This window comes from Mirounga angustirostris, unplaced genomic scaffold (assembly GCF_029215605.1).
Source record: "Mirounga angustirostris isolate CCGP_5_RB_7025 unplaced genomic scaffold, mMirAng1.0.hap1 SCAF_1, whole genome shotgun sequence".
NCBI classification, from domain to species: Eukaryota; Metazoa; Chordata; class Mammalia; order Carnivora; family Phocidae; genus Mirounga; species Mirounga angustirostris.
In genome coordinates this window covers 184525219-184549666 of record NW_026991709.1, presented here as the reverse complement: position 1 = coordinate 184549666, position 24448 = coordinate 184525219, and the positions used below count along the sequence as shown (strand labels likewise).

The 24448-nt window shown below is 44.5% G+C and overlaps 1 protein-coding gene across 2 annotated transcripts in view; it reads right to left on the bottom strand.

Annotated features, from left to right (window-relative positions):
• Positions 1–24448, bottom strand: part of PRICKLE2 (prickle planar cell polarity protein 2) — a 156191-nt gene that overhangs the window by 119844 nt on the left and 11899 nt on the right. Inside the window, exon 1 of one of the 2 annotated variants that reach the window (XM_064594181.1) lies at positions 20879–23272. The exons of the other annotated variant lie outside the window; for it this stretch is intronic. The gene's annotated coding sequence lies outside the window, so the exon portion shown is untranslated. Of the gene's footprint in view, positions 1–20878; positions 23273–24448 lie in introns of those variants that run through there. 2 annotated transcript variants of the gene reach the window in all.

Below are 24448 nucleotides of genomic sequence, written 5' to 3'. Positions count from 1 at the left end.
AAATGTGAGCTGCTAGAGAAGGTGTTGCAGGCAGGAGGAAGAACACAGATACGAGAGAAAAGTGTTAGCACCCATGCAGAATTAAAGACTTGTCTGCTAGGGCACAAGACAGCAGAACAATACCAACGGGATGCTGGCAGGGGCTGACAGAGAGGGCGCTCCTGACATTGACGAACATCAAATCAGCTTCACACTCTAGCCAGCATCCGTCAAAATCTTGTTAGAGGAGTACGGGGAGGGGGCAGTGAATCACTGCTGGTGGGCTCACGGAAGAGACGGGGAAATGACAGGGGAACGGTGGCCCCTGAGATGAAGGGCTCTGTGGAGGACAGTCCTAATGAACAGCTTTTTATCTCCACTTCCGGAGGTGTTAAAATAAGATGCAATGGATTTGAAATGAACTAAAGAGGGATTTTACTCCGACTCAAGAAGACTTTTGAATACGGAGATGATAAGAACCGGTGTTGGTCACTCAGAGCAATGGCAGGGACTTGGTCTCAGGAACACCTGAAAAAGAGAAAGACGGGGGCACTTGGTGGCGCAGGTGGTTACATGTCTGACTCTTGATTTTGGCTCAGGTCATGAGTTCAGGGTTGTGAGATTGAGCCCCATGTCAGGCTCTCTGCTGGGCATGGAGCCTGCTTGGGATTCTCTCTCTCCCTCGGCCCCTCTGCCCCTCTCCCCACTCTATCTCTTAAAAAAAAAAGAGAGAGAGAGAGAGATAGAAAGACAGCACCAGTCCTAGCTAGTTTAGATTAGTACCTCCTGGCCCTGCTACTGTGAAATCCTAATTACTATAAGGGATATTACCAAAGTTTCAAAGCATGTATCTAACGAAAGTCAAAAGTTCATTTAAGTTTATTTTATTAAAAAAGATGTATGGGCAGAATATACATATTACATGTGTACTTATAGTTTATAGTTTAATTTTATGATTATAATTTATAATTACATATATAGTATGTATAATACATATTCTACATACTCTATATACATAATTTTAAAGAATATTCTTTAAAACTTTATACATACATACATATATATACACACAAATGCATAGTTTTATATAGTTTTAAATGATCCTCAAATTTCAAAATCCAGTAAATTTTTTAAAATGGGGCCGAGGAGGCTGACAAAGAATTGTTTTATTAGCTGGGATAGGGTGGACTCTGATGCAGTAACAAACAACTGTAATTCAGTGGTTTAACAACAAGAACTGATCTCACACTCATGCAAAGTTGGCTGGAGGTGCAGAGTCTTTGCAGCCAGTGACTGAGGGATCCAGTCAGCTTCCTTCTTGTGTTTCCGTGGTCTCAACACCTAATTTCTGGAGGTGCTTTTAGGTGCTTTAGCCTGGAGGCAAATGACATCACCTCTATTGGTCAAACTTGTCACATGACCTCACCCAACTGCAAGGGGGCTGGGAAGTATATGCCCAGGAGGAAGAGGAAATAAGAGACCCTGGGGAACCCTGGTAACATGCTGTCAATTTTTATTTTTGCCATGTAAATCCATCAGCACAATATACTAAAACCATAGTGTCTTAAAACAAAGGGAGGTTGAACATCAAAAAATGATGACAGTTCTAAATGAATGCTAGAGATCAAGGATGCATCTGCTTTGCTCCAAAAAAGAAAAACGACGACAAAAAACCCACATTCTAGATTTGTAATAACTCTCAAGCAACAACAACCAACCCACGTAACCATATGGAAAATCAACTTGTGAGATTTCTGTAGTGCAGGTAAGACACATATGGGGCTCACCAAGTGCAGGGGAAGATAAATAAGGCACCCACAAAAGTGGGGCTGCTTCATGAAAAAGAAATGCTCCAAGGAGATTCCCCTCCAGTTTCTAACCACTTTTCCAATTAGGACTTACAATAAAACATCTGCCTCCTGCAACAGAAAGACCTGAATTCCGATTTGGCTCTATAACCTCCTACCTACATGACTTGGCAAGAACAGCCACTCATTTTTCTAAGCCTCAATTTCCCCATCTATAAAATGGAGAGAGACATCTATCTACCAGGAGTGCCAACAAGATGAGCTGAGTTAAAGTATATAAAGTACTTTGAAGACTAGTGCCTAGCATAGAGTTAGTGTTAATGTTACTCCTGACTTGGTTTTCAGACAAGGGAGCAAGAATGAGAGGTGTGAACATAAATTATAAAATTGTTCATGACAGACATAAGGATTGACCCACCCCGAGCACCCCTTCTTTCTTGCCTATTTGTTCAAGACTCCATATCATCAATGTTTCTCGGACCACAGACACATTTCTAAATCTTGTGAAGAATAATCCAGCACACTTTAAATTAAAAAAAAAAAAAAAAAGGCCTTCCTTTCTCCTTTCTGCCATTTTAGGAACGTTCCTCATCTCAGACATTTTAATTATTCTTGATCCCGATAATCTAATGCACGAAATTCTACCACAGCCTCTTATCCTTTTTTAATTACATTAATTAAAAGGAGAAATGTGGACAGTCTAGCACAGGCAAATCAAAATGAAAGACTGTTACAGATTTTGCTCCCTCCTCCCAAAAAAGATTAGAAACGGCATCAGTGATTTAAACATGCTTACCACTGCACATTTCCGTGAAAATATTGTTAAACTGACATGATGTGCTAGAAAACATCGCTTTTGTTTTACAGAAAGAAAGCTGTACTTTATTACAGCAGCTTTTTGGAAGTACTCATTTTCATTAAACAGCTGAGTAGAAACCTGAATTTTCTCTGAATAAAGGATGAGAAGAATGAGCAAGAGTTGCACAGGGATGCTTTGGTTTTCCAGCACTTCCTAAATGGGGGCACTAGAGCTCCACATGCTTCTCTTGGGAGAGGACACTGGCAAAATGGAAGATACCTCAGAAAAAAGGCTGAAAAACTCTCTGCCTCAGAAAACATTCAACTTGCAGCAAAGACCTGTCTTGGGAAAATTATTTTGGAAGACGTAATGTCACAGATGTACGAAAGGACATACTGTTTTTCTCAAGGAATGGGAAGGGCTTACATGCCAGGTGTTTTCTACACATAATCTCATTTAGTCCTCACCATCACCTCACACTGTAGCTCTGACTATCCACTCTTGCATACATGAGGACAATGAGTTTCAAAGAGGATCAAGAATGGCACCAGGACCCACAGCTGAGACTTGGTCCTGGGTTTGAGGACAAAGCCTGTATTTCTTCCTCTAGTTCAGAGGTTCTCAAACATCCTCTCAAAAACCAGGTATGTTCCAATCAGGATGTGATATGTTGGAAATCATTTATTATTAAAAACAAAGAAAAATATGGAAGGTTCCCTGGCCCTCCAGATTAGATCAACTCTTCTCCTTCTTTTCTTCTTCTTCTTTTTTTTTTTTAAAGTAGGCTCCATGCTGGCATGGAGCCCAATGTGGGGCTTGGACTCATGACCCTGAGATCAAGACTTGAGCCAAAATCAAGAGTCAGATGCCTAACTGACTGAGCGACACAGTTGCCCCTAGATCAATTCTTTTGTAGAAAACTCATAGTATTGCTTTCCTACATAACTCCTTTCCTTTAGAACTCTTGTTATGTTTCATAGATCTGCATCCATGGTGAGGGACTATGATCCATCCTTGGTGAATGTTAATGAATTACCTGATGAACATCTCTCGCTAAAGAGACTGAATACTCTCTGAGGGCAGGGATTGTGCCTTTTTTGGCATGCTGTTCTGTTCCAAGCATCTAGCACAGTGCCTGGTGACCTGACAGCTCATGAATATTTGTTAAATGAATAAAAAGTCTGACAGTAATTTTCTTGCCTGGAAATTAAAGGGAATTCCTGTAAGAACGTTCCTCTGCTCACTTGCGTACCAACATGATTTTGTGAGTGGGGAAGGAGAGGACAGATTTACCCTCTCTGAAGCACTTTCTTAGCTTCACTTCCATGATGGCACCTTCTCCTGGCTTCCCTTCTATCTTGTGACTGTACTTCCTCGGTTTCTTTTGCTGATTCCTCCTCATCTTCCCAACAGCTAAAGACTGGCATAACTCAAGGCTCAGTCCTCAGACCGCTGCTCTTCTCTATCTACACGCACTTCCTTGATCTGGTCTAGGGTCTCCAATTCCACTTTAGACCAGCCTTTCTTCAAACTCAAGGCTTACAAATCCACCCGCATCTACACCTGGACGTCTGAAGACTTCTCAAATTTAACAAGAGATCAGTTCTCCATACCCTCCACCCCACACAGATCTGTTCTGCTGGCAGGATTCACTCTCACAGTTAATGGTAACTCCATCTTTCCAATGGTTGAGAACAAACACCTTTGAGTTACCCTTCACTCGTTTCCTTCTCTTGCCCTGACATCTAATGTAGAAGCTGGCAAGCCACATCCCATTGGCCAAATCCACTGTTCCACGTTTTTGCAGGTACAGTTTTACTGGAACACGATACTTATTCATTTATGCATGTCTACGGCCACATCCAGGTTGCAACAGCAAAGTTGAGTAGTTCCAACAGAGACCGTATGACCTGAAAAGCCTAACATACTTACTCTTTGACCCCTTTTATTGAACATTTTGTAATCCTTGACTTGTCCTGTTGGTGCTACCTTCAAAGCGCCTGCAGAACCGAACACTTTCCCATCATCCCCACCCTTCTTCCCCTGCTCCAAGCCATGTCATCTCCCTCCTGGATGGAGATGCAAGCCACCATCAGCTCTTGCCTCTATCTGGCCCCTCTTTGGTCTACTCACAAAACCGCAACCATAGTGATTCTCTGAAAATAAACAGTGTGTCACGCTTCTACCCAAAATGCACCAATGCTGCTCATCTCAGAGTAAGGCCCTTGAGTTTGTGACCCCATGACTTCTCTGATACCATCTCCTGCTACTCTCTGCCTTGCTATCACATGGACACCAATCCTCACACACAACAGGCCCATCTTCCAGATCTTTGCATTAGCTCCTTCCTCTATCTGAAAGGTTTCTTCTATCGCTAGTAGCATGGCTCACTCTCTCACCTTTTCTAGTCTTAAAAATGTCACTGCAGTGAAGCCTCACTATCCCATCCTAGATTGTCTTCCCTCCCACCTTGCTAACAGTGCCAAACCTTTACCCTACTTTTTTTTCCTTAGCACTTGGCACTTAAAGTTTTATTGAAATACAATTTACATATCATACAGTTCACCCATTTAAAGTGTATAATTTGATAGATTTTAATATACTCATAGACTTATGCAACCATTATCACAATCTAATTTTAAAACACTTTCACCAACCCTTCATGCCTTAGCCAGGAATAATTACTCCTCATTTGTCCCACTATTCCAGCCCCAAGCAGACATTGATATATTCTCTGTGTCTACAGATTTGCCTATTCTGAGCCTTTCATATAAATGGAATCATATAATATGTGATCTTTGGTAATTTGTTTCTTTCACTCAGTGTAATATTTTCAAGGTTCATCAGCCATGTTGTAACTTGTACCAGAGCTTCATTCTCTTTTACTGTGGAATAATATGCCATTGTACAGATATACATTTTATTTACCACTTCATCAACTGATGAACGTTTGGGTTGTTTCCACTTTTTGACTATTATCAATAATGCTATCAGGAGCATTTGTGTATGTTTTTTTTTGAGGATGCATGTTCCACTTTTCTTGGGTATATATCAAGGAATAGAATTGCTGGGACATAAGGTAATTCTACTTAACATTTAAAGGAAGTACCAATCTCTTTGCCAAGACTTAAGAATCAACTGTTAATCCTACGAGGGTTCCCTTATATTTGTGATAAGTTGTTTTCCCCTGCTACTTTCAAGATTTTCTTGTTGTCTTTCCATATTCTGACTGTGATGTGCCTCAAGGCAGTGACTGTAGCTCCTTTTTAAATTTACCTACGTGGGTTGCATTAGCTTCTTGGATGTGTAGACTAGTATTTTCTCATCAGATTTGGAAGTTTTCCACTATTATTTCTTCAAGTGTTGTTTTTTCTGCTCTTTTTTCTCTCTTCAGCTGCTCCCATTACGCATATATTGGTGTGCATAATGCCATCCATATTTCTCAAACACTCACTGAGTAAATCAAACCATCACACTGTGCACCTTAAAATTTATATAGTGATGTTTGTCAGTTATTTCTCAATAAAACTGGAAAAAAATTCTAAATTGTTTTTAAAAAGCTCTGTTCATTTTTTTTTTTTCTCCCTATTCCTCAGATTGTGTCATCTTTATTGATCTACCTTCAAGTTTTCGGTTTCTTTCTTCCTCCAGATTAAATCTGCTGTTGAGCCCCTCTAGCGAATTTTTCATTTCAATTATACTTTTCAACTCCAAAATTTCCATTTCTTAAAATAATTATTTTTTAAAAATAATTTCCCTTCATTGATATTCTCCATTTGATGAAGGATTGTCCTCACGCTTTCCTTTAATTCTCTAGACATAGTTCCCTATAGTTCTTTGCACATATTTATAAGTGCTGCTTTAAAGTCTTTGCCTGATAAATCTGACATTTAGACACCTTCACAGGCAGTTTCTTTTGCTTACCTTTTCCCTGTGTATGGGCCAGACTTTTGTTTCTTTGAATGACTCATGATACTTTGTTGAAAACAGAACATTTTAGATAACATATTGAAGCAATTCCAAAAACTGACCCCCTCCTTCCCTTTTCTGGAGCTTGTTGTTATTGTTATTTGTTTAGTGACTGGCTAGACAAGTTGAGTAAAGTCTTCTGCAGGGTGCAGCCTCTGATGTTGCTACTCAAGAGGGCCTGAGTATCGTCGCCCTGAGCACCTGGCTGATTTGTATTTATTGGTATCACACCCAGATGTTAGCCTCCACTAATTGCTAGCTGATTGTTCTCCTATTTTTTGACAATACCCTGGGATACAAATTGCTCCACAGTTTGATCTAAGGTAGGGCTTCTCTGCAGGGGCAGGGTGTTGCCAATCTCTGAAGTGCCCCTCCCAGGGTGAAATCACAGCTCTAGACTGAGAGCTAGGTGGAGAAGGAACCCCATGTTCTTGGCTGCATACTCCCAGAGTATCCATCACACTGATTTGAGATGGGGATAAGGGGCAGCAGGAGATGTGTGGGTCATGGCTCATATGCCACAGACTCACTTTTCTTACCAAGATTTAGTAGATTTTCTTGAATAGGTATTTCTGCATTTGCTACATACCCTTGGGACAATTTCCAGAAACCTTAGTTGTTTTTTTTGTTTTTTTTTTAAATAATGTTCACAAATTATTATTTCCCTGGTTAAAGGGTCTGCTGTGCTCCCCATACTGTCATTTTGGAAATTGATGCACAGGACTTAGTACTCTTAAATCACTATATATTTTACTTGCTTAAGTTGCTATATATTCTGCCTCCCTATGGAGGCCTAAAAAGTAAGCTCTAGGGAATGGTAGGCAGGATTTTTGTTTCATTGAGCATTCTATCCTTGAAACCTAAAACACTGCCTAGCACACAGTAGGCCCTTTAAAAATATGGTTGAATGAAGTGCCCGTGACCCACGGCCTATCCTATGTATGCTGTGGCCAATCGGAAACCGCCACAGCTGATGATCCATTTATGGTTGTGACAATTATTAATAACTGCAGTCCTTTACATCCATGTAACATTTTTTTGCAATTCTCTCGGAACCTGATCACAACCCTGGGAAACTGTCACACCCGTGAATGTCATCAGGCCGGTGACTGATGGAGAGAAAAGAATGAGAAGTGCAGCAATGGTACACATATTGCTTGATCCACTGTGCTGGATTCGGCCTGTTCCTTTTCATCTTAAATCTTCTTAGCATCTATAAATAGCTCTGAAGAGCATCTAATTTATCTTGGCTAAAAGAGAGTCCTGCTACAATGAAACTAGCCTGGAATTGGAAAAGAAATCTGTATTTGATTCTGGGCTCCAGCTCTTGCTATCTGTGTGACACTGGGCAAGTTGCTTAACCTCTCTGTTCTTCAGACGTCTTCTCTGGAAAATGTGAGTAACGGTGATAACTGTAATACCTCTTGTTATAGGAGTTCAAATCATCTTCACAAAACACTCTGCACAGTATGAGACACGGCAAGAACAATCAGTAAGTGTTAGACTCTATTATTATTACCTGTTAAATAGTCATCACAGACCTGCCACTTATTGCATGGGGATGATCTGTACATCCAATGGGAGACTAGCTCTGCAGGCAGATTGTTCGTGCGATGCATTGTGCAAAATGGCCTTATGAGAACTGCAGAAGTAAGTCTTCCTGGCTTGCTGGGCTGAGAAAAAGCCCTGATAGTGTTTGTTTCTGTGCCAGTCCTTCCTTCCACTCCTCCGAGCCTGTGTCCCAACTTATCAACCTTCCGACTAAATGAGGAGAACCTGGGAATCCTGCCTCAAGACCCTCATTTCCCTCAGGCAGGACAAGGCCTGGGACAAGGCCAACCATTTTCAACACTGCCTCCCGGCTACCATCTTGTTCAGCAGAGAACCAGGCCAAGGCAAGGTCCAAACTACAAAAAACCCAGGTTAACACAACTTAACACGCCAACAGAAATGAGCACTGGGAGAAGTTCAGTTACACACCGTCATGGGCTTCCCTATAGAGAAGCTGGTAGTGTTTGCCCTAACGTGTGAGAGTCCGACCCACCGAGACAGCCAGCGTCTGGAGCACAGAGGAGGGGTCCCTGATGGGCAGGGACCCTCTGGATACCAGGGGGTCTGTCAGGCAGGATGTATCCAAGGGCAAATCCCAACTCTGCCCCTTATTAGCTGTGTGTGAACTGCGACAAGTCACTTGTCTTCTCTCAGCCTCTTCTGACAGTTCCTGCCTCACGGACTTTCTGGATTGTAGGAGCTACTACCAGTAAAACTGCCCAGCACACCGCAGGTTCTTAAAAACTGTTGATCGCGTCTGAGTGTAAACATGCCATCAGTGACTCTCCGGACAGTGAGGGCGACCGGAGCCCCCCGGCCTGAGTGGCAGCAGTCCACGGGGTCAGTCGGCCCGGCTGCGAGCTTCCCTGCGGCTGAGGCCCGCAGAGCCCTCGACGGCTCAGGGGGTGTTCATGCTGCCTCGCTGATTTTTCTCCCCTTGATGGGTACCAGAGCAGGCTGCTGTGGTGAATTATTTAGCACCCGTTCTCCGTGGCAGTGGCCCCACTCATCCGGCAGGAGCCACACTCCTTGTCCCGTAAATGGCACACGCCGAGCCTGGCTGGGGGCTGAAGCTGGCAGAGCCTTTACAGGGCTCGACTCAGCCCAGCTGGGGAGGCTGTGCAAGGAAGGGCTGTTCGGAGCCCAGCCACCAAGAAGACACACACACACACGGAGTATTCAGACAGCTGGGAGGAGAGGAGCCCCAGTGCCGGCCACCAGAAACACCAGGAATGGAAGAAGCTTCGAGGCAGCCAGTGGTCGGAGTCAGCTGCCCAGAAAAAACCAGGAATGCTTCCTGGAGGGACCCTTTGGCAGAGCCAAATCAGAACCAGCAGGTGCTACCCACAGACCTGCTAGAGGCCCAGTCTTTTGGGATCTCTAAGATGACTGCTATCAGGAAAACCCAGCCATAGCGCCATACGTGGAGAGAAGATTTATGAGCCAGATTTATACGTGACATTTACGACATACACAACTTCTAATATAACCTTCAGGACAAGCTTCAAGGTTATACCAATAGTGTAAAGAAACTGAGTTACAGATGAGGAAACTGAGGCTCCGAGAAATCAAAATAGCCTTTCGCTACATGCATTCCTCCAATTTCTGATTCTATTTCCTTTTTTCTTCTGTCCATGGCTGTCCTTTAAATTTTCATTTAGCTTGCTGAGACCAGTGTCCCCATTGCATCCCATTCCATCCTAGGTTTGGGTTGATCCTGACATAAAAGATCTTACTCCAGGATTAAGAGACAAGTTCCTTGTGCTTGTCATGAATACAGCCCCTCTTCATGGCAACACCGATGTGGGAAAGACCGAATACTTTACACAGAGCTAGAGCCGCTTTGCAGGCTATGGAGGTGGTCTAGGGTAGATTTGGGTCAGTGTGGTGTTCTCCATTTGAAGAAAGAGATGCTCTTCAAATCGAGGAAATGCAGCCACTCTGTAGGACTAGGAGCATTCACAGAATTCTCCTATGGGCCGTGCAATGCCTCAATGAGTCTATCCTACGGGTTCTACAGAATTCATCCCTCTGCCTTGGCCAAGTTAGTCAACCACGTGATAGGCCTGGGGCTTCCAGACACACCCACCCCTCTAAAAAACAAAAACGAAAACAAAAAAATAAACAGGGCATATCTAAGCCCCGACTTCCCAAAGTGGAATCCTGGATTGGCAGCATCAGCATCATCAGATGGAACCCGCTGAACACGCAGGTTCTCAGGCCCCACCTGGCCCCACTGAATCTGATGGGGAGCCATCCAGGGTATCTGCATGCAGGGTGAACTGTGAGAAATGGTGGTCTAATGAATCCCCAGCACCTGCAGTGGAAAGCCAACAAGAGGAAGAAGGGGAGAGACAGAATGACCTCGGAGGGGTCCAGGATGGTCGGCTGGCGGTGGAATTCGGCCCACTTAATGTTTTGTTGGGCCTACATCTGAGGTAGGGAAACTGCAAAGAGCCAAACAGTATAGATGCTGGGCTCTGCAGGAGATACATTCTCTTACACAACTCCTCAGCCCTGCTCCTGCAGGGATCATCTGTAAACAAGTGGGAGGAGCTTAGTCTAGTAAATCTTTGAACAGGTGCCTGCCGAATCGGGGCTGCAGGGTGTGACTTGCCAACCCCACATCTGCACAACAGCTTCTCCTCACAAAAAAGAAAAGAAAAAGCCTCAGTAGGTCTGGCCATTCTGAGCTCAAGTTCCGGAGACACACTGATTAGGGGGACCAGCTGAACGGGGCAGCCTTCTTTAGGCTGGGGACACTCTCTGGTTTTCCACAGTCCCTACCTCTTCTCTCCCAGACACCAGGACAGAGAGTCAGTTCCCTTTACTATCCTGCTCGTTGTCTCATTTTATCTATTTACACCGACATAAATGTGCATTTGTACATATATGTGTGTACGTGTATGTGTGTACATATGTATATTTACCATCTACCAGCTCTCAGCACGTTTATGCTGTGGAGGTATCTCAGTGATCTCTAACCACGGCAGTATGAAGCCTGGTTCTGACTCCAAGGATGAGGGCTCCCACCCTTGCTCTGTCCTTGACGCTGTACCTTGAACCTGAGCCTGACCCTCTCAGAGGCATGGCTTCCTCAGTGTATCCAGATGCAGAAGCCGCCCCTCCCAGGGTCGCTATGAGAACAACTGAGCCGGACAAGCTGGGACGCCGCACACAGGACGCCTGCAGGCCTGGCCGAGCAGAGGAAACGGTTTTGTTGTGTTTTGTTTTTTCCTCCATTAAGTATCTGAACAGTTCCTTACATCAAAATGGGTGCTGTTCCAGGGCACTGGTCCTGTCGTCATCCACCTCACACCCTGAGCCTGAGAGACATCCCTGCCTGCGTATTACTTTGCTCAGATCAGCTGGAGGGTTCTATGGAAAGCTCAGGATGTCAGGTGTGACTTCTGATCATCTCTTTTCTGCAAGCAGCTCAAGGGATCAGAGGTCTTACAGGGAGCCTTCCACCCTCATCCAGTTATCTTTCCTCTTCTTCCCATTTCACACTGTCCCAAATAAATAAATAATGTGTGTGTAATGTTGATCATCTTTTTTTTAAAAAAGGAAAAGGCCGTATTTAAATGTCACCTTCTTAGCGGTCTAGCTGGAACCCTGCATTTTAAGTTACACGAAGCAAACACAGCATTTTGAACTATGCCTCTTTCTCTTTTTTCTTCCTTTTTCCATGAAGGAAATTCCTCCACCAAACCACCTCTGTCTTTCTTCCACTCATACCCTTTCCCCACCAGGTCTCTTCCAGAAAATGTCTCTTGAAAGCACATACATAAATCTTTAACTTATCTGGGTGGTATGTTTCACAGAGAAGCACAAGGATTCTTTGACTGGTTACACAGTTAATTTTCCATTTACATTACAGAGCAACAATTTATTCTACAATAAAACTAGCCAACCCTGGGAGTCCACTTCAGCCAATGCCTTGGCCAGGGGCCAAGATCCCTGGATTCTTTCGCTTTTACCACCCGGACTCCCGCCCTTGCACCGGCCACCAATACTTCCCAGCTGCTTCTCCTGGGGTGTCTTTCCCCTACACCATCTCCTGTGTGTCTAAGACACTGAGCACCAGTCTATGAATGGTGGTCTGTGGCCCCTACCGGCATGAATGGTGGAGCCAAGAACACACCTGGCCATCTGTAAGAGCACAGGCCGACTGAGAGGCTTCTAAAAGGGAAGGGAGGCCATGATGAGAGAAGGTTGTCAGAATATTGAGCTCTTACTATGACCCAGTCATCCCAGGAGAGAGAACGATGACCTCCGTTTGCGAGATGAGAAACGTGAGTGATGGAACACAAATGTGGATGTGGGTCTGTCTTGTCCTGAGGTCTGTGGCTTATAGAGGCAGGGATGGACTGAGAGGGTTCAGCTGTGGTGCACATGTGAACACAACTCTAAGGACAGGGCTGTCATTCCTTGAGGATGAGCGCTTGTTATTAGCTTCTGGGGACAATGGGGAAGAGGGTGTTTCTATGCCGGACCCAGACCAGGGTTTCTTGACCTTGGTATTACAGACAATCTGTGCCAGGTAATTCTTGGCTGTGGGGTTCTATGCCACATACTGTAGAGTGTTTATCAGTGCCGCTGGCTTCTATCCACCAGAGGCCAGTAGCACCCCTTTTCCTAGAAATGCCTGCAGACATGGCCAAACGTACCCCTGGGGGACAAAAATGCCCCTGCTGGGAACCACTGGTCTAGAAGTAGTTCGTACTTTGCAGTAGGTTATTAACTGCCTCTTTGGGGACCATACAAAGCAGAGGTGAAGAGCATAGATTTTAGCATCAAACATACCTGAGTCAGAATGCTCAGGTCTGTCACTTACCAGCTCTGCGGCCTTGGATGAAGTATTCAAACTCTTTAAGCTTTTCGGTTTAAAATGGGACAGAGAGTATTACACTTTGAGGATTACAGGAGAAAATGCAGACACAGGCCTTAGCAGAGTGCCTGACACAGAAACAATGTGATATTGGCAGCCACTGTTATTGTGATTAAGAAAAAACAGATGTTAGAAGGTGTCTAACCACCTCGTCTGATAGATAAAACACAACGAGGCTCAGAAATAGGAGGTATTGTTTCTAATTAGGACTTGTTCTACTTCCCCAAGAATACACATTTTTGGCCACTGCTCCCAAAGCCCATGATCATTTCTGCCCCATAAAACTTTATCTTGGTGCCTCCTAGTATATTATTTCTGTACTTCCCATGTCCTTTCATCTCATAACGGCTAGGATTCCAATTTGTGGCATTGGAATTACGGAATGGGACAAGTTGAGTCTCTTAGGTAAGGACCTACAGTCCATTTGGCAGAGTGATGAATCAAAGACAAAAGAAAACAGGAGATAAAGAAGTGTTAACTTGCGTGAAGTCACGGCCGTGGCTCAGAGAGACCCTTCCGGCATTTTTGAAGTCACAGTATTTTGGCCTTGATAGTCTGCTGAAATCAACCCCGGTGGCGAAATACCCCATGTTGTTTGATTTTGCTCAGCGAAAATGTTTGGGCCACCACTTGGTAACCATGGCCAGAAACCCTGGGATCTCAGTTCAAGTGGAAAAACACCATCTCGAGATGCTCCAATTTATATACTCATTTGTGCCTTGTCATTTTAAGGGAAGTTACAAGATGAGCTGGCTGGTGGAGGGAGTCATGTAGTAACTAATGTGGTAATTAGTCTCTCACTTGAAAATGTCTGGGATAATCATCAAGTCATATTTAGAAGGGAGCTCTCCCTGGCTGGAGTTGACATTCAATTACGCTGGATTTAGGGGACATGTTCTGGATCTTCTGATGTTGGCCACTAGGTGATGAAAATTAAAGGAAAAACAGTGATAAGCCTAGAGGGAAAAAAGTGAATGGCTGGTTGTGTGTGTGTGTGTGTGTGTGTATGGGTATGGGGGGGTACAGAATGACAAAGAATGGGTATGGGTAAATTCATATATTCCTTTAAGAAACCACAGTTTAGCACGATCTAGGCTTCATTTGGTCACCAGGATACTGGAAGAATAAGGCACAGTCCTTGACTCAAGTGGATCACAGCTCAAAAGAAACAACTGTATACATAATACACATACATGATTACATTGAGGTTGTCAGTAGACCAAAGGTTCTCAACCAGAGTGTCACGGCATACAACAGTGTACCCTGCGTGCTTAAAGATTGGGCTGTCAAATTTTGATCAATGTGTATGTTATTTTGTAGTCAAAGATAGACACTATAACATTGATATCCTGCCTAAAGGACGTAGAATTCGGTTATTTAGCCACTTGGTGTCAATGGGGTAAATTAAAAGTAAAAGATACGAAGCATAGGATAGTTTCAAGACCATTTTTCTAAAAGAAAAATTGTATATTCATTGGATAGATGACATTGGAAATTTTTTTTTCAATTTTCCAAAGTTTACTTAAAAAAAAAAATGGTTTAATTTTATTCCCCTAAAATGATCTGCCAAAAATTCTAGTATTTCCAAGAGTTCCACAACTAAAAGGGTTGGATGGATAGATGAAGAAGGACAGGAGAACCACCCCTTGGGGTATACTATGTTTCTCAGTCTGGAACAAAGTAGGGAAAAATGGATTCGAATTCTTTGTCATCAAGGCTATGTAAATGTTAGTGGCCCTCATCTCCTACTGCCCCTCTACTTTGGGAGCATTCAGAGGACTCAGAAATCTATGCTCCATGGGTCGATTGCAGCTTCTACTTGGAATCCGACTCCATGCTCAGACCAACAGAAGATCTTAAAGCAAACTGAGAACCTCGAAGGGGAGAGATGTGTTCAAGTAGACTTCAGGAGGACATACTGAGCAATTCAGGGGTTTTGACTCGGTGATAAAACTATTCTCTCAACCAAGCCAATCACTGAAATCCAGGGACGCATGGGGGAGATGCTTCTTTTGGACCAACAGGTGATTCCTGAGAGAGTTTCAAATCCAGTATAACCCACAAGCTACACATTCTCTAGCTGAAGGTTCTATGGTTTGAAACCCAAATCTGGCCTCAGAGCTTTCGAGAAAGAGCAGAAAGCACGGGTGAAAGGACCAGGTATGTGAATCGCTGTGTGCTCTCCGTTGGCCAATAACGCAGGTATTTCGGCAAAGATGACTTTCTCCCTTTTTAAAAGACTGTTCGCTGAGACTTTTCCTGTCAGACCGGTCTCTCCTGAATATCACTAAAGACCAAATCCCTCCTGTGTACACCCCTCTCCCTTGGAAAACCTCACTGCTGTAGTTGTCATTTTACAACTTTATCCCAGGGATCTTGGTGATCATGTCAGGTAACCCTCACCCCACCCGTAGCCCCACCCCCACCTTTGGACATTAGAATAAAAGTCTCTTTTCTTTTTGATCTTCTAGTTTCTCCACGTGATAAGGCCTGTGGTCTCGGCTCAGTTATATCAGTGGTTTTAAAGTTTTCATGTGCAACGGAATCACATGGAGGGCTTGTTATAGAGAGACCTGGGGACCCCAGCCACAGACTTTCCACTTGTCAGTGGGTCTGGGATGGGTGGAGGCTGAGAATCTCCGTTTCTGACATGTTTCCCTGTGATGGCAAGGCTAATGCTGCTAATCTGTGGACCACACAGTGAGGACCATTGAATTAGATGCTTAAACTTGAGAGGTAGAGAGCTGGATCCAGTTCACAGCCAAAGGTCTTACTCACCCATGCTATGCCCCTACCTTTGTTTCAGTAAAGTCCCTGGTAAAAAATGGCTCTTGAGGTTCTCAGGTTTTCCTGCCCCCTAATACAGGGAGGAATCCCAGAGAAGGAGGGGGCAGAATCTACCCACAGGGTTCATTGCCGGGTTTACCAATACTTATTCACAGGAAGGTCTTCGTGGGTCAATCTGAAGTCCATTTTTCAAAACTCATATATTTGGGATCACATATTCGAACATCTCATTTTGTAGGTGAAAACCCTGAAACCAAAACAGGTCATGTGACTTGTCCAAAGCCACCAGGCCAGCTAGCTGTAGCTAGCAGGGCTGCCCCTAGAATGAATCTAGGCCTCTTGATTGGTCAGGTTCCAGTACAGAATTCTTCTCCAGAAGGCCAGGCTCCCTGATCAGGTGGTAACACTTTAATGATCTGTATAATGTTTCTTTTTCCTCATTTGAACAGAAAGCTCCCAAAATACAGTTTAATAATTGCAGCCATCACTTTGCATGCATTTTAATGTGCAAGGAAGATCAAAGTGAGCTTCTCCTTGAGGGAGCACATCCTATTTATATTACCTTGCCATGTATTTATAGGCTACAGATTACCTTTACGCACTCTGATTTTAAAAGAGTAACACTCTAAAATGACTATTAGTCTCAAGGGATAAAGACATTTTGCCATCCTTTTGTCTTGCATCATATATAACCTCCTGAATGGTAGGTGGATTCTTTTGATTCCATTGTTTAGCTTTGCAAAATTTTGCAGCAATTAGGAGCCAGGCACAAAGTTTTTTCCCTAACTTAAGACGACACCATTTCAAAGGAAGGAATGCCTAGACTCAAGTGTTGTAGGTCATAATGTAAGTGACCCGGGCCCTAACCATGACATAGGATAGAACACAGTTTCTTCAGCCATAGGATGAGATACAAAGACTATCACCAGAGATAGGCCTTCGGGTGTGGGATACTACTGAGCGGACGACTCAAATTGATTTTTATTGAAGAAAAGTAATTCAATTAGGAATTACAGCATGGAATTTCATTTTCTAATGGGCCTGAAACACAAGTGGCTGTGTAAAATAATTTTGAGATCAAAGTGACTTTGGGTCTGGACTGGTTTTCACCAGCTTCTCACCAGCTGAGAAATCAGCCATTCATTCTTTAGATGGGTCAGGAAGACTGACGGGCCCTCCCCTGGTCTGCACACCCCAATCCATAAAACTTTAAAGTCCATCCTCTGTCCAACTTATGTAACTGAAACTTTACTTGGACATTTGTGCAACAGAAAGCTGAGCACTTAGTACTTCTTTTTTTTTTTTTTTTTAAAGATTTATTTATTTATTTATTTATTTGAGAGAGAGAGAATGAGAGAGAGCAAGCACATGAGAGGGGGGAGGGTCAGAGGGAGAAGCACACTCCCCGCCGAGCAGGGAGCCCGATGCAGGACTCGATCCCGGGACTCCAGGATCATGACCTGAGCCGAAGGCAGTCGCTTAACCAACTGAGCCACCCAGGCACCCAGTACTTCTTTTTTTAAAAAGGCAGCCCACCATCTCACCAGATAAAAACTAAAATGCACATTAGAAATAATTCACTTAACATCAGTTAATTTTCCTGAGTCATTCCCACTAACTTCTTGCTAATGATCTGTCTTGGCAGAAACCTGCTTCACCTAACTCCTCCTCTGTCTTCCTTACTCATTTCAAGGAAAGCACTTAATAATGGGCAAATGGCAACTAATTAGGGGGAAAAAAAACCCTTCTAGTCAACGCCAAAGGGAAATTGCCTCTCTTCCCCCAGTAACTTCCCAATCAGAAAGGACCAAGGAGAGGTACTTAATGTGCAGCAGCCTGTGGGTGTGGGGACAGGCACAAAGTCAGTCAGTTGCAGGCTAATAATTAAAGTCTGCCACGTGAAGAGCAAAAGGTCAACCTCTCTAGCTATCAGGCAGGTGGTGACTTGAACCACAGATCAATCACCATTCACATCAAAGGAGTGAGAGGTAAAGCCAATGAGACAAATCCAGTTGGAAAACTGTGTCCCTTCATTTGATAGTGTCACCCCCTTTTTAAAAGACACCCCCCCACACTACTCCTTTTTGCAAAATGTGGCAAATCTTTTACCCTGATGGACTCTCTTAGGAAACGGAATTAAACAATAATAGTAGATGCCATAGAAACCATGATCACACACTACCTTGGCTGGTAACAGGACTTAAGGGAAGCTGAAAAATAGGTCGAGAATTTAACCCTTAAAGGAAATTCTTTATTGATTCTTTACCCAAAGCTGTAATTTAAAACTGTGACTTAAAGTAAACTCCTTTGATATACAAATTTATCAGACATTTCCTCAATAGGATTTACTACCTTAACACTCTGACAATCTTTCCCCTTTCCATAAAGAAAAATATATACATTAACAACCTAAGGGAAAAAAAAATTGCAGCTGTATGAACTGTAGTACCTGTCAGAGTCTTGTCAAATGGAGACTCAGCGTGAAAGATTATTACTTGTCAATAAACCACACAACCAACCTTTTGTAACTAACAAGGCTCAACCCCTAAATGGAAAGAAGCTACACGGTAAATGCCTTGAGGACTCCACAGCCCTTTTCCTTGAGCCCTACAGCTCATCGGTTCTGTTGCACATCCAACATATCCCATTGTCCAGGTCTGAATCCCTCCCACTTTTCGGGGGGGTATTTTCCTGCTTGCTGTCTCGTACTGCAAGGCTGTTCCAACCACCCACACTATAATGGATGCTTCTTCATGGAGACTCTTCTGCAGAACACACAATGGGTAGCAAAGCACTCTGTGCAGAAGAGATTGTCTCTAGGATGCATTACTTGGGTAGCTTATCAGTTTCTAAATTGCTTTTACATGGAGGAGCTTCAATCCAAACCTCCCCAACACTTGGTGCAATGGGGTCTTTTTCCACCAATTTTCGTGAACAGAAAACAGAAGCTGAATGACCTGCTCAAGGCCTGAAAACTCTTAAGGAGCAGAGGTAGAAGGGAACTCAGAATTTCAGAAGCCATCACCGCTCTCCTTCCCTCGATCACCAAAGGAAACGCTGATTTTCGTTCTTAACCATAGCATTACCCACCAGCAGGTTTTATGGAAGGCTCTGAGAGCCAGGCCATTCCTGGGTCTGCATTACAAGTTCTCCCTGCGCATCTATATCCTCTTGGGGCTATAGTGGGTTTCTCACCTATTGGTATTTTCCAACATTGGCAAATGTCCCTGTGAGAGAGGGAGGAGTGGACCACACTGGGAACCACTGGACTATAGAGAGGCCAAGTTTACCTTGCCTACGGGCGGACGTATGACCCCAGTCAACCAACCAGAGCATCCCATGCCACTCTCCCCTGCCCTTGATTAGTCCAGGAGTGTGTCTGTCAAGAAGACAGGGCCAATCAATATTTTTTTTCATGAGGAGGGCACCGATAAGGACACTGGAATTGTGAGTAAGCCTTGCTCCTGAGATCCTGGCACTCTTAGGTCGGGAACTGCAAACAGTCTTCGTTGGTGAAGGGTGGAGAGAGTATGCCTGGAAATGAAGCCAATACAAAGCAGTACAGATGCTGGAGAAGAGAGAGAGTCCCTATGCACCCCGAGCAGTGCCTGAAATAAGGGCCAACCCTCTGAATTCCCATGAGCCAATAAAGTCCCTTTTGGCTTAAACTGCTTTGAGTTGAGATTCGGAAACTGGCAACCCTGGGAGGCCTCCTTTACTGCAGTGTGTGAAGCCCATTGTGGGCTTCCCATCCAGCAAGGAGTGCAAACCAAACTCCTTCCGGGCCAGCAAGGCCTTATGTGCCCTGGCATCTCCCCTCCTCCCTGCTCACCCATCCTGGCTCCAGCCCCAAGGTCCTCCCCCTTGCTGTCCCTCAACACTCCAGGCATGCTCTGTATGTGCTGGGCCCTCTGCCTGGGACACGCCCCCAGTCCCAGCACGCCTTAGGTCCTCCAAGGCTGCATTCAGCACACTTTCTCTGGAGGGAGCGCAGGAGTCACAAGCCACTCTTTAGCATTTCTGTTGAGAGGCAGACAGTCCATTTCGCACATAAGGGCAAGAACTCCGGTGAGGGGTCAGAGATCAGGGAACTGCTCGCATCTGGGTGTCTGTTCCTCACTGCTGTGCCTCCCGATCTGCAAGTCTGAAGCTTTCAATTTCCCAGTCTGAGTCTGGGCCCCTTCACCCATATCGGGTTTGCCTTTGAGCATAGCAGCTCAGTTACATCTGGTGACTTAAGCTAATAACATTTCACATCTTGAATTCTAGTTTGTCCGATACACCACAAATATTTACTGAGCTCCTAATACATGCCAGGCCCTGTTCTAGGCTCTGGGGACTCATCAGTGTGTACAACAGACCCATCCCCCTGCTCTGATGAACCACCCAACGATGGGGGGTCTCTTACCACTTGAGACGCAGATAAGATTTATTGCTTTTCTGGTCAGACAATCCTATGGGTGAATTCACATTTTAATGCAACACAATGGAGACATTATAACAAAGTGTTTAAGAATGTGTATGAATCAACCCAAGATGGTCTTAAAAAAAAAAAAAGTAATGGGCATAGCCTATACCTATGCCGACAGCCTTCCCTCATCTCTAATATATAACTCTTTTCTTTGGACTCTGATGGCCCTCATTCAGGCCTTGGCTCCACCACTGGTCTCGTGACCTTGACTAGGTCAGTTAACCACTCCAAGCTTCTACCTCCTCCTCTGTACAATGAGGGTCACAACAGTTTCCTGTCTTGTAAGGCTGTTCGAAGGATTCAATGACATGCTTCAAATAGGACACTCAACAAAATGATAAAAGAGGAGGCATTCAGCATAGGGAGGGACTCTGAAGCAAAAAGCCTCTGAAAATGACTTCCCTCACCAGCTTTCTCTTTCAGGAAAGTTCATACTTGGTCCCCACTGACTGTGCCCAGACAGGTCCACCACACGCTAGAAGGACCCAATGGAAGCGTGCCCCCTCCCCACCCACTGGTTGACTGGTTGGAGAACACTGAGCGGGAGGTTGTAACTCCTTCAGCTGACATGAGCGCCGGAGTGGTGGGCATGATCCTGCATCATCCCAGTGTTGATCCTTTACCTCTAAGAAGTGGTTTCCTCCATGGCAGGATTGGTTTATTTGCTGGTCAACAGCACTTCTGCTCTGGTTTCCAATACACGAGTGGATGAGCTCTCCCTGGTGTTTCCATGATCCCTTTCTTGGCAAGCCAGGAGGCAAGATGCACAACAGCATGAGAGCAGTCAGGGAGCTTATGATCAAGACTTGGCAGTGTATCTCTTCAAGTCCTTGTCCTCCTCTGAACCTTGGTTTCCTGAGGGGCAAATCCTAAATGGATTAGATCGGGGTCAACAAACCTGCTCTGTAGAGGGTCAGAGAGTCAAGCTTTTAGGCTTTGAGGGCATGTAGCTCATATCATCTCTGTCACAACTATTCAGCTTTGCCCTTGCAGTAGGAGAACAGCCATAGAGAAATAGAGAAAACATAAATGAATGGGCCTGAATGTGTTCCACCAAAACAATGTACAGAAAAGACTGCAGGCTGAATGTGGCTAGAGGGCCAGACTTTGCCGACCCCCAATTTGATGATCTTTTCTTGGTACCTTCCAGTTGTGAACGTCCATGATTTAGTGATTTGAGATTCACCTCCTGTCTGGCTTTATAGGAAGTCTCAAAGGCTAGAAAGTTCTAGGTTAGAATTAAAGGTTTAAGAAATAGTAACAACAACTAGCACCGATGAAGTGATTGCTATGTACCAAGTATTATCCTAGTGGCTTTACATGCATTATCTCATCTTGTCCTCAGAGCAATTTGTTGGGGTACATCCCATAATGAATCCATTGTACAGGCAGAGAAACAGACTCAGGCCGTGTAAGTGACCCACTCGACATCATCAAAGTGGCAAGTGGCAGAGCTGGGAGGTGGACTACTGTCTGACTCTAACGTCCTTGTTAAAAACTAGCCAACTATGGGATCATTGCAAAGTCGTTCAGAGACCTACTCCTGCTGGGTGCCCCACCCCCTACCCTGGGTATTGTTCCATGAACCCTCCAGAAGTTCACGTGAGAAACCCTGTTCTTGCACGCCACATAAATTAAAAGGTTGGCCTAAAAATAACACAAGAGTTCACTACTCTAGATGATGAATTGCTTTTTAATGCATAATAATTGACTCCTTGACCAGCTCAAGACCTTACAGCGGCTGGAATACCTACAGCATGCCTTATTTGGAAGGTGACCGGCCACAGGAGGAGAGTGCTGGGTCTGCTGAGGCAATCTGCACTCTCTCACCCAGCTTCACACAGCCCCATTTAAAGAATCTTTTCCACTAAGAAGAAGGGGGGGGGGGTGGGTAGGAAGAAGAGCCAAGGGTCTACATCTTACCATGGTTTATCATAATTAAACTAATCATAAACAAAACGCTCAAGAGACAGTGGCCTTGGAAAAAAATCAAAGGGCAGCTTGGAATGTGCCTGGACCTGCTGGCTGATCGCCCGAGGCATTTCAAGGTAGGGCGCCTGCTATGCTCCATCCCCGCCTGTGCACTCACTGTCTTCAACCTCAACCAAGTCTCCTCTAGCAACTGTCTCTCTGGGCCCCTCAGAGAGATGGAAGTCTGTAATAATAGAGCTGTCGGTTTCGGCTTGGCCCCGGTTCCCTCCACTCTTTGGTGGTAGACGACTGCACTCTCCAGAGAGTTTTAGTGTCCGCAGCAGGCAGTGAAAATGTTAATGCAACAATTCAATAAATATTTAATGGCTCTTTCCTTAGCTTGCTGATGCGATCAAGCAGGAGCCTCATTACTAAAACCTACTTTCGTCTCCTCTTTTATTTATGAGCTTTATTCCTTTCCATTATCACAAAGAGCCCAGTTTAGACAAACCAAAGTCCCGAATACAGTGGAAAGAGGAACACACAATTCTATACCAGGCCATTAAACCTCAGTGCAAGTCATCTCCTGGCAAGAAGCTTTGCGCCTGGCCCCCAACTTGACAGACAAGACTGAGCTAGACGAGAAGCCACCTCAGGAACATGGATCCGCTATTTTTATGGTGATGGGAGTATTCAGAGAGAGGTGAACAGAAAGACGGGACTCCTGAATCCATTTCTCACCTCCTCACTAGCCAGGGCTAGTTATTTATTATTATAGTAGATTGTGTTACATCTTGGACCAATAATAATCTGTTTCAGTGGATTTCCTTCTTCCCACTCACATGATCCTACTCATTGAGTCCAGCTCAAATGTCCCCACCTCTTGAAAGCTTTGCCCATTTCTCCCCCCAAGTCAAGATTAATCATTCCCACTGTGGTAATCCCATGATCTTTGTTGAAAACGCTATTACAGCTTTTAGCTTACAGGGTGACTTAAGAAATACAGTCAAAAGTAGTAGAGTCGAAAGTGAAGACTCAAGTTCAAATGCCTGGGTTTGCCACATACGGCCCTGTGGTCTTGAACAAGTTACTTACCCTCTCAACACTGTATTGACTTGTCTTTAACATGGTGATGATGATGGTACCCCAAAGGGCTACTGTGGGATTACGGGAATTAAATGATTTGGTACTTAGCAAGCACTCAAATGTTCTAATAGCTGAACATTTGTATCTATATCTGCATGTATACATTACTCATAGATATACACACATACAGACATACATATGGGTATGAGGTTTCAGATTCCATTCACAAACACGGAATATGGAGAAGTATGTTGTATACATAGTAAGCAAAAGGAATCTGAGGTCTCATACCCACCTTTCCCCAGCTTCCCATTCAAGATAAGAAGTTGTGAGCCTGGTTGGCTAAATGCCAGGCCATAGTAGTGTGTAGAGTCACTTTAGAAGTCCACATGCCCACGCACTGTTTCCTTGCTCCTGTGTTCTTGCTTTCATGCAGCTTGGTAGGTAAGTGCGCTTATGACAAGGCCTGTCAGCTTCCTCTCTGCATGCCCGAGCTTGATAGTCACTGTATTTGCTTCCTGTTCTATGTGACTGCTGAAAAGGTTTGGTAGGATTCTCAAGATGTGCATTAATGTTTAGGGGGAAGTAGGAGGTGTCATTGAGGCTTTAACTGCAGCCATGTGCCGTGGTCCACTCTTCACTGGGCTCTCCACCGACCACTGAAGGATGATGGCCATCATCCTTCCTTATAGGTACTTTGGGAACGTCTTTGGAAGGATCAAGGATACAGATCACTCATCATCTCATTCCTTATGTTATGCATGTGAACCTCCCCACAATGCTTAAGGGTAGACTTAGGGAGAGGGACAGAAGACTAGAATTGGGCAGACCTGGTCAGATCCTGCTACCTCATGGCCTTGGGGAAGATGGCACTCTCTCCAAGGCTCACCTTCTGCCCTTGGTCCACATGGCAGAAAACTCTAGCTGCTGATCCTAACATTTCTCCTGCCCCCCTCAGGAGTTAGGATTCCAACTGTTCTCTAAGCACACTAACAGGTGGAGTAGACAACCTCTTCTGCAGAGGTGTGTGATCATGTGACCATGGCCTGCCAATGAGATAGTGGTAGGATTGGGGGGCACTTTGAGAGGTCTCCTTAAAAAAGAGGAGCTATGCGCTTCTTTCCCCCTTTATTCTTGCTTACTGAAATGCAAATGTGATGGCAGGAGCAGGTACCGGGGGTGATTCTGGCAACAGA